A 12,883-nucleotide genomic window follows, 5' to 3' on the forward strand; every position below is an offset into this window, starting at 1 on the left:
GGGGGGGTGGAGGTAGGTTTAAGGTGGTTCATCATTCAGGTGTGGAACCTGCATTTAATTTTGCTAAAGAAATAAGTACATCCACCCTGCTACTTAGCTTCTCAGCTGTGGATTGAGCTGATCCCTTTCCAACAATATACTATTTTCCACTCTATAGGTTTCTTGTCGTCTTTTTGAAACTGTAAAGCTGTTTGGTTGTGATACCTCAGTTCAAGGATCTACAAGGCTGCTAGAAATGCTAGAAAAAACAGAATTGTGCTTACATTGTCCTTGAACATTTATCCTGTGGTAATGATTGTCTCACCTTTTCCAACCTTGTGTGCACATCCATGTACTGGCCCTTTCATCAATACCTGCATTATTCTTCAACCTACTTAAAGCCTTTATGCAACAGATACATTTTAGTCATTCTGAGAGTGAGATCGGCTTTTTGTAGGCCGTGTCCTCTAAATCGTAGCCTTTTGAGAGGATCCTCTCATGTATAGCATTTTTCTCTCGGCATGACACTTGTGAGTCCAACCCAGTCAAAACCTGGAGGTGGTCCACAGTAAGAGCTCTAGATGGGTTTAGTTAACTGCAGTTGTCGTGCATTATTATACCTTTCAGATCCACTCACCTTGCAGCCTGCAGCTGTCAAGGGCAGCCAGAGGAATGGAATTACAAACTAACATATCATAACTTTCCGACAAGCTAAATGGCACGAGGAGGAGGGAAGCAGACTTTTAAGCATCTCGGGGGTTTTTGAGCTAACATACTGCCAGTTCTTTTACAGTCATAATCTTTTTATCAAACGCCACTTCAGACTGGAAAGATAATATGCACAAGGCGTGCCTGACGGTGGATAAGCCTGCTTTGGATGCTTATCTTCCTAAAACATGCTCATGTTAGTGTCAGCTGCACTCTAATGCTGCACTGTTGACTTTTTATATTCAACACATGTATCGTCATGTTTAACTTTGTGGTATGTGTTTATGAATTAAGTAAAACTAATTATAGCAAGTGAGTGACAGCCCCTTGTGACACAAGTCCATGAAACACAATCGCAAAACTTACAACAACCGATAAAATGTAGCGAGGCTCTGTTAATTACTGGGAAAAAGCTGATTGGACAGCTTTACATCCCACAGGCTGCATCCCTGGTTGCTGTGAATCCCTTAAAGCAGCAAAAGTCATGGTCTAATAGTTTTGCTGTAAACCTGGAGCTCTGGGATAAATCCAGGAGTCACACTCCACATCTTTACTCTATGTTTATTTACCAACAAAATGCCAATTCTCAACATGCCAGAAAGAAAAGAACTTAGTTATGAATACAGCAATAACACTTAAGACTGCTCTCATTTATCGCAAGATGCTTAAGCATGACCAACAGAAAAAAGTTATCAGTTGATCTCATAATATAGATTCCTGTTCAGGTTGTGCAGGTAGAGTTCCTCCCTACCAGAATCTTCTTTGGCGCACTGAGGCTTTGAACTGAACAGTAAAGGAAACCTGACTGGCTCCAAGATTCATTAATCATGGTGACAGCTGCCTAGGTTTTCTCTTCCTCCATAGGGTCTGTCTTTGTATTTAACCACATTCCCACAACTTTTTCAATTTAGATGTGCAGGGATGATAAGATTGGAGCAGCATAGACACCAGATACATTGTGTCACATGCCTGCATGAAAAAATGAAATGAAAAAACACACATATACGAACACATACCGCCATGTTAGAGGTATATTATTGGTATTTAAGCAAAGGCTATCTGTGGATATACACTCATAGAATACGATGGGCATAATTTCCACTGGAGATGGGGGGATATTTCCCCCTTGCTTTTCAAAAATCTATTATTGTTATCATCATTTTTATAATTTCAAGTTGATTCCTTACCAAAGTCACTCTAAACATTGTCCTCCTACTTTCCTCTCATAATCCAGACAACAGAAGATCTGAGTTGATCAAAGACGCTAAAACTGATCAGTCAGAGACAAGATAGTAGTGCTCTTTGTATTAAGGATGAAATTACAACACCAGTACCAGGTATCTCCAAAGGAAAGAAGAATGTCTTTAAGTGGGGTTAGTGCAATAACAATATAGATATTCTCAGCAGGAAGTCAAATACATTTCTAATGATGCTCCGTTAGGGTCGCCCCCTGTGACTTATTCTATTTGTGATTTTTATAGATGGAGTATCCGGTATGGGGACCTCAGTATTGCTTCTGTCTCAGTGTGAAGGACTTTCTGGGTGTTATTTATGAGCATAGACTGTATATAAAGATGGTCATAGCCTCCATAGTTTTCTGAAGAGCAGTTCTGGAGCTCAGAATGGGCTGCTCTGCCAGTGCCACCTTGGCAGTGCCTGACTCCGCCTAACTCCTGGCCAAACCAAAAATGGGCAAAGAGGTGGGGCATGTGTGGAGCCAAGACTTTGATGCATGCTGCTGGTTTACAAACTGGCAAACATATGCTTCCATTAGATTCAATAACACAGCTGAGGATCTGGGCAACTTGTGCAAAGGCTAACCCAAGACTAATTAATTTGCTGACTAATTATCTAGTTAACGGGCTAACTAGCCAGGTATGGTGAGTGCAGACACAGACAACCGTGAATTTGTGCATATAAAATAACATATAAAATTAATAAATACTAGAATTTAACTCCAAATGTTCTGTTGAACGCAAGGCAATCCATAATATTTGTCCAATATTTGAATGACAATCCTCCAAAAGGCACCAATGTCACAAACATGGCCGAGAGGTCACTTTAGTGAGGCCAAGTAGACAGCTAGTGGCTAAACTGCGAGTGGCTAGCCAACTGGCACCCACCTGTCACTCACAGGGATAAGAATCGAGAAAATGATCCCATTGAGGTTCCAAATTGTCCGAACCATTGGAATAGTTTGCCCCCGAGCTTATCAATTAACTTTATCGATGTTTTTCAGACAGGCTTACACGCTTACTAAGCAAGTTGCATAGGCCTTCGCAAATTATGCAAGGTCCCTGTATCCACTTTCTGTGAAAGAGGCTGTCAGTGTTTACATAGAATGGGACTGATAAGCAGAATCGATAATGGCATTGATATAAATAAAATCTTATTGAATATTACACTCAGAGCATCATGCCTTCAATTATGTATAAGCTTAAGCCTAGTAACATTTTAAAAAATGTCTTGAAGGGGGAAATTAGCTATAGGGACCAAAACTGTTTTTTGTACCAGGCTGTAAATATGTTTATTTCTGCTGTAAAGTTGGGCATCTTCACATGGTAGTCTATGGGGATTGACTCACTTTTGGAGCCAGCCTCACCTATAATGGTCATGGATATTGGGTAATAAAAGAATAAGTAAATACACCAGAAGTTCTTCACAGGTTGGCTGAGCTCACTTTTAGAGACAGACTTGAGGAGCTCAAACATCCAGACTGAGACCACTGCTCCTTCACATCTAAAGGAGCCAGTTAAGGTGCTTCGGGTATCTGATCAGGATGCCTCCTAGGAGCCTTTGTCTGCAGGTTTTCCGAGCAGGGCTAACTGATAGGAGACCTCAGGGGAGACCCAGAATATGCTGGGAGATTATGTATCTCATTTGGCTTGCAAACGTCTGTGGATCCCCCAGGAGGAGGGGGAAAATGTGACTGGGGAGATGGATGTCTGGCCTACCTTGCTTAGTCTACTGCCACCATGACCTGGCCCAAGATAAGTGGCAGAAGATGGATGGATGGATGGATTTACATAACATACTTCTTTGTGTTCCCCCTACCTCTGAAATAAAACATAATTGGGATTTACTCCTCCAGCAGGGTTTTAAATCTTTAGAATAAAGGCATAGGAGGTAAAAGAGGTAAACAGGCAATCTATATGCCGTAGTTGCAGTCACTGTCCTGACAACCTAATAATAATAATAAAGACAATTAAAGCTGCCTTAATCCCAAAAAAATTGTTGAAATAAAATACCATGCTTACATGCCAAATAAAAGCAGCTAGGAAGAGTAAATTAATTTCTCCCCTTTGTCCTAATCTGTGTGTGTGTTTTCTTTTTAAATTAAACATGTTATCACATACTGGAAGCTCAGCAGGTGTTGAGAGGTGTTAATGGATTTATACAGCATGTTCTGTTGTTGCAGAGCAGAGACTAAGAGGAGGAAAACCCCTGTTGCAGTATATTAAAAGTGATTTGATAAGGTGTGTTGCGTTCTTAGCAAGCATCTTAGTCAGCAGATTGTGAAAGCTTGGTACAGCCCCACAATGCTGTTTATGTATTTTAAAAAATGGTTGCGAAACCTCTCTTTCAGACAGTGGGATGATTTTATTAAACTGTGTGTTGATGTATTTCTTATACAGATGCTATGGATCCAGCCTCCTACAGGTCATGGCCTGGTGAGGTGTGAATACCTCACACCCACATATATCAAAATAAATGTTTCTTCCTCAGTTATATACCAGTGAGACATGAAATAAACCCCACGATTATATTGCTATAGTATAAAGTAATGGCATGCACCTATTCACTGAACATATAAATCCAACTCTCATGCAGCATTGAGATAATGTTCTGTTCATACTAATGTTTAGGATACTTTAGTTATATGATTATTTATGAAGTGGTCCCATATGATTGGAAGAAATTGCCTGCACTCTTTAGATGGAAAGTAATTAATTCATTACATGTCCAAAAAGTGACAATGTGAGTAAATGTGACAAGAAATTAGCGTTTTCAGTTAAGACATGGTTGTCAGCATAACTTTTAAATAACAAGAGCCTTTTCTAGGGCTAGATGTGATACTTCTATTAGAAAGGCTTGGATTCAAGAGCACAACACCCTTTCACAATTGTATTTTTTTACCCTTATTTATAAAGCCATGAGCCATGCCCTTGATTGAAGTGTTTACCCCACTGTTCATTTATAGAACATAACAGACTTTCAGCCAGTCTTTTTTCATTTCAGATGTACTGTATCATGAAAATTGATCTGACACAGGTGAGGAGATGTGAAGATGGTTTTCCACCATTACTGTGCGTTTTTCCTTCCAAAATCTATATCTATGTATATATAAATGATATTGTCAGACATGGGCTAGGGCTTCAAAACAGTATGGCACCACTTTAGATAACCTAAAAACATAAATGGACTATAGCCTGTTTTCAATCATTATTAGTGACTGTGTCTTCCTTGGCACTCATCCAGTATGTAATTCACTTTATGAGCCTGTACTCGTAGAGCTAAACCATTTGCTTTTCTACAGCCAGGTGAGCGAAAAGGTTATCATGATGACACAGACACTAGAATACGACCTGAAATGCACAGATGTCATCTGATGTAACACAGAACAAATGGGAAATTTATGTTTGCTCCAAGGCAGAAGGTTGAGATTATGGCATAGCTGACTGATGCAGCATTCGCCCCTTTAGGACATGATCAGATTACTGCTCTTTTCTTCTGTAATGGCTTCTCTGTCTCAGCCCCACCTCCTGGAGCTCCACGGGGGAGGAACCACAGTTATCAGCAGGGCTGCTTTTATCCACTGCCACAAAGCAACATTTTATTACCACTGGCATGGTGATGAGGGGGCAAGTAGATAACCCAAAAGAAACTTCCCCTGTCTGTGTCTTGTGAGGCCAGACTTGCAACTGCCCACACAGCTTGGCTTTATCAGTCCCTATTCAAGGCTGCACTATGACAATAATGGCCACAATGAGGACGCTGGAGATTTTTATTTTAATAGGCAACAGTGATGTTTGTCAAATCACACTGTCATCAATAGATGAGCCTCTATCTGTGGTGGCAGATGCTTTGTAGTGTTCCAGAAACATGGAAGTGTGTCTAATTAGACACATATTCATGTCAGTGTAGAGGCTAATTGGAATTCACTTGATGGGATTCATGGAGATAAGTGACACGTTTCAGCTCGCCAGTTAGTACACAACAATGCTTCTTCCGTGTTTGATATTCATGCACAACTTATTATGTCTGCATAAAAAAGTTGTAAAATAATGATCTCTCTCCCCACAATGCCCAGTCCCCGAGTCGGATCATTCTGACCAGATACTGGAATTAAAGTCTCTAAAATGTTTTAATTGTTTGGATTTTTTTTTGTTTCGGATTTTTTAATTCATTGCATATTGCAATTATGTTTTGCATGGTGCAGTATAATACTAGGCCCACAGCAAACAGCATTAAGCACAGCTACAGAAATACAACAGAGTAGCAATTGGTTTATGTGTTTATAGTGCAGCCAAACAATCTGTGTTGTTTTAATAGAAGTTAAAGAAGTTAAAAACATTTTTATGTTTTTGCAGACACATTTTTGATGAACAATTGTAATCCGTGCTAACCAGCATGACAAAGATAGATACAATGCGTTTCCTGTGTTTGTTTCACTGTAAAAGCCTTCACCATTTGAATAGTTTTAATGTGAAACAGCAGCAGCTGGAAATGGTTTGTGAATGAGGCTGATGCCATAGATAGTTGAATAGTACCACTTGATTACACACAGGCTTTGTTAAACCATGAACTATGTTGAATGTTGTGACCAAAAAGTATTTTTTTCACTCAGGAGATACTGTTAGGCTGCTTAAAATGTGGGCTATACGATATTGTTTAGTCGTATACTTTTCAGTACTTTCAGCCTTTCATGGCAAATAAGAAGATGTAAGCACTAATGAGCTTTGTAGAAGAGATAGGACTGTAGAGAATATGCTGGTTCATGCAACATCTGAATGTGCCAGTGGCTCTGAAAACAGAGGAGGATGGGAATCCAACTGCTAATAATAATACTGGGACCAACTCTCTGTAAAGGTTATCCTTGTTATATAAAACATGTTCATTCAGGTGTACCCTCCTCCCCTAAAGATGCTGAGTCTTAACAGCTGCAGGCTTTGTAATGAACGCTATCATTCTCACCAGACAAACGCAAATACACCCAGTCCCCTGCTGGGATCCCACAGAAACCTAAACAATTACCAGTACACGTGTTCAGTTTTCCTTTTTGTTATTTCTAGAGGTGTCATATTGATATGGAAGCAAAACAAACTTCTGACAATGGAGTCAATACCACCAAAGAGCAAGATTGATCTTCATCTTCTTCCCACAGCAATTATATAAAAAAAAAGTTATGATATACTGACTGATGATACAAAAGGAAGAAAAATGAAAAAAGCAATTATCCCCTCAGGAGGAATGTGTAGTTCTGTTAACTTCCCCGACTGAGGAGAAAGCCTTGTAATGACTTCAGGCTGCAATTTAACTGCTTAACATTCGATGTTTGGGACCAGTATTCATGACGACGAGAGACTCTGGCTAGTTACACAGTTGCCTGTTTTCTATGCTGTATTGTTTCTTTGACATCATGAGAAAATGTGAAAAAACAGATGGAGACATACAGAGATCCCTTCTAAGCATGTTTATCACATTATTGCATTTCTTCAAGATTTAGTAACTTGCGCCGGCAGAAAATCAGATTCCGGTTTAAGCTGGCGTAGTCAAGACATACAGTAGGTAAAGACATAAATAGATCTGTATAAGTAAATTAATTAAAGCACTGATCTTTCATCTTCTCTCATTCAAAGGAGTGATCCTGAGAAGTAACTGGCAGCTCATAAAGCTCCAATACCCATCACAATTAAAGCAGACATTTATTTAACTTAATTAAATGTGTTCCCACAGATGGCATTTTAATCTTACTGTGATGACTTTTTCACAGGCTTTCATATTTGAACAACATAATCTGTCATTTGTCAGTGGATTCCTAACTCATATGGTCAATGGCTTGTATGGCCATTTTTTGGATTTGCTGTCCTTATGGTTAATGTTTGCTTCAGTTTAGGCAACTAAATACTTGGGTATGTTTGGGGAAAGATCCTACTCATGGTTTATGTGTCATGACGTCAGCCAGTCCTCCAGAACATCTATTTTACCATCCTGACTCCCTGCCTCTTTAGACACAGCCGCCTGTTCTGACTGTATGCCTCGTCCACGCTTTGTTTTACTGAGCCGTTACAGCTAGTTCAGGTTTACTACAACTTGAATCTTATTTTTGTAGATTTGCCCACCATTCCCATTTTTAACTGACTGAACAGACTGAAGAGTGCAGTTTTGACCCTGCATGCGATCCACTTCCAGCGCTCTGGTATAGGCTTTTTTCACTGAAGACATCTTGACATGTCACAGTAGTATAAATAACTAATTAACACCATCTGAATTTCATTTATTTGCTTCTGTTTCAGGGTCCTACGTTGCTCATTCTGGCTCTCACTGCGATGACACTTGAATAGAACAGAGACAACAGTCTTGTGCTACGTTTTCCATTTAACTAGGCTGCAAGGTAGTTTGTGAATACACTAAAATATGTAGACAGACTTACAGTATGTAGTTTAAACATGGAACCAAGATATGCGTGTATGCAAGATGTTTACCTTGACTATTTCCGGGTATGAATACTTACAAGGAGTAGTTTCTTTACATCTGAAAGATATCTGCAAAGAATTAAGTACAGGGCTCCAAAACTGAGCAGCTACTCAGACAGGTGGGTGGCAGTTCAAAGAAGCTGGCAAGTTAGCCATCTCTCTTTTAAGTCTTTGTATTGCCGCTGCATCTGTCTGTTTAGCTCCCTCATATATACAACAAATGTTACTGCAGTTTCTTTTAATTAATTATCATGCACTTTCCCAGATATGACCCATCCAACAAGACAGGCAAAGAGGCACTGTCTTTCTTTCTGTTTCTCATGTGACAGAAAACCTTGCGGCGCACGTGTTGCGATGCAGGGGTAGCTCCATCTGGTGGATTCATCCTACATTAAAGCACCGCAACAATCAAAATACACCGCAGAGATCACAGTTCCACAGAATTCGCAAATGACAAACCTCGAGTCCACTGCCGATGAAGGACCTTTGGCTGATGGCCTGCTTTGAGTTTTGTCCAATATGCCATCTTTAACATTTAAACCTAACGGTATGCATGTCTATATGTGCATGTAAATATATTTGTGGATAATTAATGTAAATGTGCACACGTATATGTGTATTTTTTGTTAATCACATTCAGGTGCAGGTCATGAAAGAAACAAGTTTCCTCCTGAGAAAACAGAAAACAAACACTATTTAAATGCAGAACAGTTTACAGTACACAAAAACACACAAAAGGTGCATTTCAGCCACTCTTCAAAATCTATGAATGACCGTTTGACCGTTTGACTTTTTATTGCTGACGTTGGCATTTGACCTCAGCACACCTTCATCACTGCAAAGCTACGTGAAAAGGTTTTCAAATCATCGTGTATCTGTGTTTTGCACATGACGTGAGGGGTGATGGCTGTGCTCTTAGCTGTGCACTGCTTATTCCCCTGCCAGTGACTACTACGTGCCCAGGAACTGCATTTTTAACAGGCTCTTCAAGCTGGCACAGCCTCACCGTGACAGGAGGCATGGCCACAAAACAACCAGATGATGACACCGTGGGAGATGGGAAAGGGACAAGACTTGGTCAGTATACCAGGCCTTAGTCATCAATCAGTGTCCAAAACAGTGACCTCAGCACAAGACTGCCACATTTCTGAGGGGAATTTGAAGTAATATTAAAGCAACTTTAATGTAAAATCAAATAAATAAGAATGAGAGGCTACCTCAGAAGACCGTTACTCAAGCAGAAAGAGAAGGTTTAGCAGGAATCTGGTCCAAACTGTGGGGAGGTTTTTGGAGAGGAAGGAGGTGAGAAAGAACCTTGACAAGCAACATCAATATTTAATCAGTTTTGCCCTTTCTCTCAGATAGCAGCAGTCATTGCTGGAGGACAAGACCAAGCTGTGTAACATTAGCTTGGTCTTCCTTCTGTCCACCTGCAGACATGCTTTTAATTGGGCGTCAGTGAACTCCACAAGGGATTTGTAGCTTTCTTCCTATTGATCTGGCTTCTGAGGTCCACTGTGTTGTTAGCAGTGAATTTGAAGTGTGCATCGTTCTCCTTGAGCTCATAGGTACTGGGGTTCAGCCTTACTCCCAGTGAACACATAAGTTCATGAGTGGAAACAGAAATGTAGATTTCAGTTTAGAATTGACAGATGTATCGCCACAGGAGCATTTATAAAATAATAATTTAATTACATGAATTACAATCCCAAAAAATGAGTCATAAATTTGAAAAAAGAGGGAAAAGAATTCCATGTTATACAGTATATAATAGCACACCACAGTTAGCACAGTATCTCCTCTCCTAGGCCTTTTTCACAGCTGACATTTTCACTTTTCATAGTAGGAAAAACACAGATGCAACTGAAGACATTAACAATGTTTCGCTGCAGGGTCCCAGTAAGTTGTGACAGTGTGACAGTGAGCCAGCACGCTCAATACCAGCCCCCTGAAACTGAAGCAGCTGAATGGAGCTCCGTCATCACTAATTTGATCAATTAGCCTACACCTGTGCTTTTCCCCACAGCGGCAAGTGAAAACGTCTTCAGTGAAAAAGGCCTAAAACACCTGTCAATCAACTGATAAATGCCCCTTAAGAAACTTGATGATAGAGATGCTGTTTCCACATAAATGTTTTTATCCTCTAATGAAAGAATAACAAATACATGCAATGCTAGTATTACTATAGTTTACACTTAGTTGACAGTTTTTAGGTACACCTATCTGAAACTAATGTTTGTTTAAACTGTTCAGCATCATGGTCACTTTGAGGGCTGCTGTTTGTGGTACTGGTGGGGTCTCTGTACACAGCATGGACTGAAATGATGAACATCATATGATACGATCCAAAGCTCCAGAACAGCTTGTAAATGGAGCATGTGGTGGGAATGTATTCCCAGTTGCTGTTTCAAAAGGCCAAGAATGACAACTGGGCAAACTCAGTCTGTTGATGAAGATCATGCCATATAACTGAACAACTGAAAACATGTTTCCAACCCTTACTTAGGGATATTTGCATAGATCACTTTATTTACCACTTGCTTATATCCACTGTTTTAATGCAGTGCAGTTGTATTTGGGGTGTCCCATATTTAAACAATGTATGCAACAGTTTTCCATGAGTTACTTTAGAACTACATGTTCTGTAATGAAACTAAGTTGCTGTTTAGTAGTAATCCAAAACAAAACTGCCATACCAAACATACAGCGGTTTACTTTTTCACTTCCCCTGTTCACTACATATCCTCTCTGCTGTATGCCTCAGGGTGAGGCATAAACCGCAGCATTGTATAGGGTAGCACCATCCCTCTGCCGTTAACCACCCACCATTCCTCCTCACTGTTCCAGGCACCCATTCCAAGTTTCCTGCTGAGTTGTAAGCACTAGAGCCAAGATGGTGAAAAAATGCAAATCACATATTCATTCCAGTCTTTGTTTTATTGGCTTTGGGGCCCAAAATGGCATGTCTTATGTTCTGTCTCTACCAGACAGCAAAGTCTGACTCAGAAATGTTTATTTCAGATATTTGCACATGGCCAGATCCCAGAGGAGGGAAAATACCACGCATTTAAACCATGACTCACACCCACAGTGTGATCCTTTCTATCAACCTCTCTATGTTTTATAGTTTTCATTACATTACCCAAGGACCTCATGACTCATATGAGGAGCAAAAATACAGACTTTATATTTTTAGATATGCATCGATAAAAGATTAATATTAAACATCAGGGTGCAGGGGATCACCAGATTAACAATAAATAAGAACAGTTTGATCTTTTTGTGATGTGTTAAACTGACCTTATTTCTAGTGTGAACACAAATTCTCACCCACAACATTTTTAAGTTACTGTGTCCTCAGTATGAGTTCATGAACAAATGTTCCAAGTTTCACAAAGATTATATGTGTTTAGCCCTTTTGATGGGTTGTTCATCCTCTCTGCATAAAATATGTTCCTATATGTTTCACTCACACACTAAAGGGATGGGTGAACCCTGCTACTTTGTATTTATATGTTTAATATCCTGAAATCAAAGGGCACTTATGGGAGATCTAGCACATTTCAAATAATAATAAAATCATACATCACAATTTTTAAGGATACTAAATAAAGAGAAAGTAATTGATCTTCCTTTAGCAGGGAAAGAAAAGTTGATAACACATACAGTTTGAAACATTTTTAAGTCTTCTTGTGCTTTGAGCTGGGCTGCAGCAAAATCACAGTAAAACCGTGCTCAGGCAGTGCCCTCTTCTGTCCGAGCAATGCCATTGTATTATTCTGTAGTACCCTTTTCTTTTTTATTCGCACAATTTTTTTCTTAGATAGTTAAGTCAAAAAATATAAAAGGGCAGGTGAAATAAACAAGTTTGTTTAGTTTCAATGTTCATATTTGGTGCATGTGTTTTTTAAAGTTTTCTGTGCATGATGAATAATGTACATCTTCACTAGAACAGTGTTCCCCAAACTGGGGGTCAATACAAAGACAAATCTGAAGAAGATGATGAAAGAGAGAGAAAACAAATATATGAAACTTGTAAAATTCTTTAAATGAAAGGTGAGAGGGAAACACTCACTTTTTGGTTGAAATTTTAGCACTTGATATCCACGCTAAGGCCATAACACCACTATATAGTGAAAACAAATAAGTGTTAACATCAAGAAACAAAAACATTATTTTCAGTAATATTTAGCGTCTGAGAAATCTGAATGTGAAATAGAATTTGTTGTAATACCCCATCTTATTATACTTTGCATAAAAAGTAATGCACAAATAAAACTAGAGCACCATCATGTAAACGTCATAAACCTTGCTGTGAACTACCAATAGACCACAGTTATAAAACATATGTAACTACAGTAATACCGGCAGGACCTGTAATAGCAGTGGGGGAGCGCTTTACTTCCTCCACAGGCGGCGCTCTAGCTAATTTAATCCGGACTGTGTCCTTTAACTCTGACGTTTCAGTTTTCCTCCACGTTGGCCGCACATGCGCAGAA

Source organism: Seriola lalandi, unplaced genomic scaffold (assembly GCF_002814215.2).
Source record: "Seriola lalandi dorsalis isolate HSWRI2012SDOR001 ecotype SW California unplaced genomic scaffold, Sedor1 jcf7180002054470, whole genome shotgun sequence".
Classification (NCBI taxonomy): Eukaryota; Metazoa; Chordata; class Actinopteri; order Carangiformes; family Carangidae; genus Seriola; species Seriola lalandi.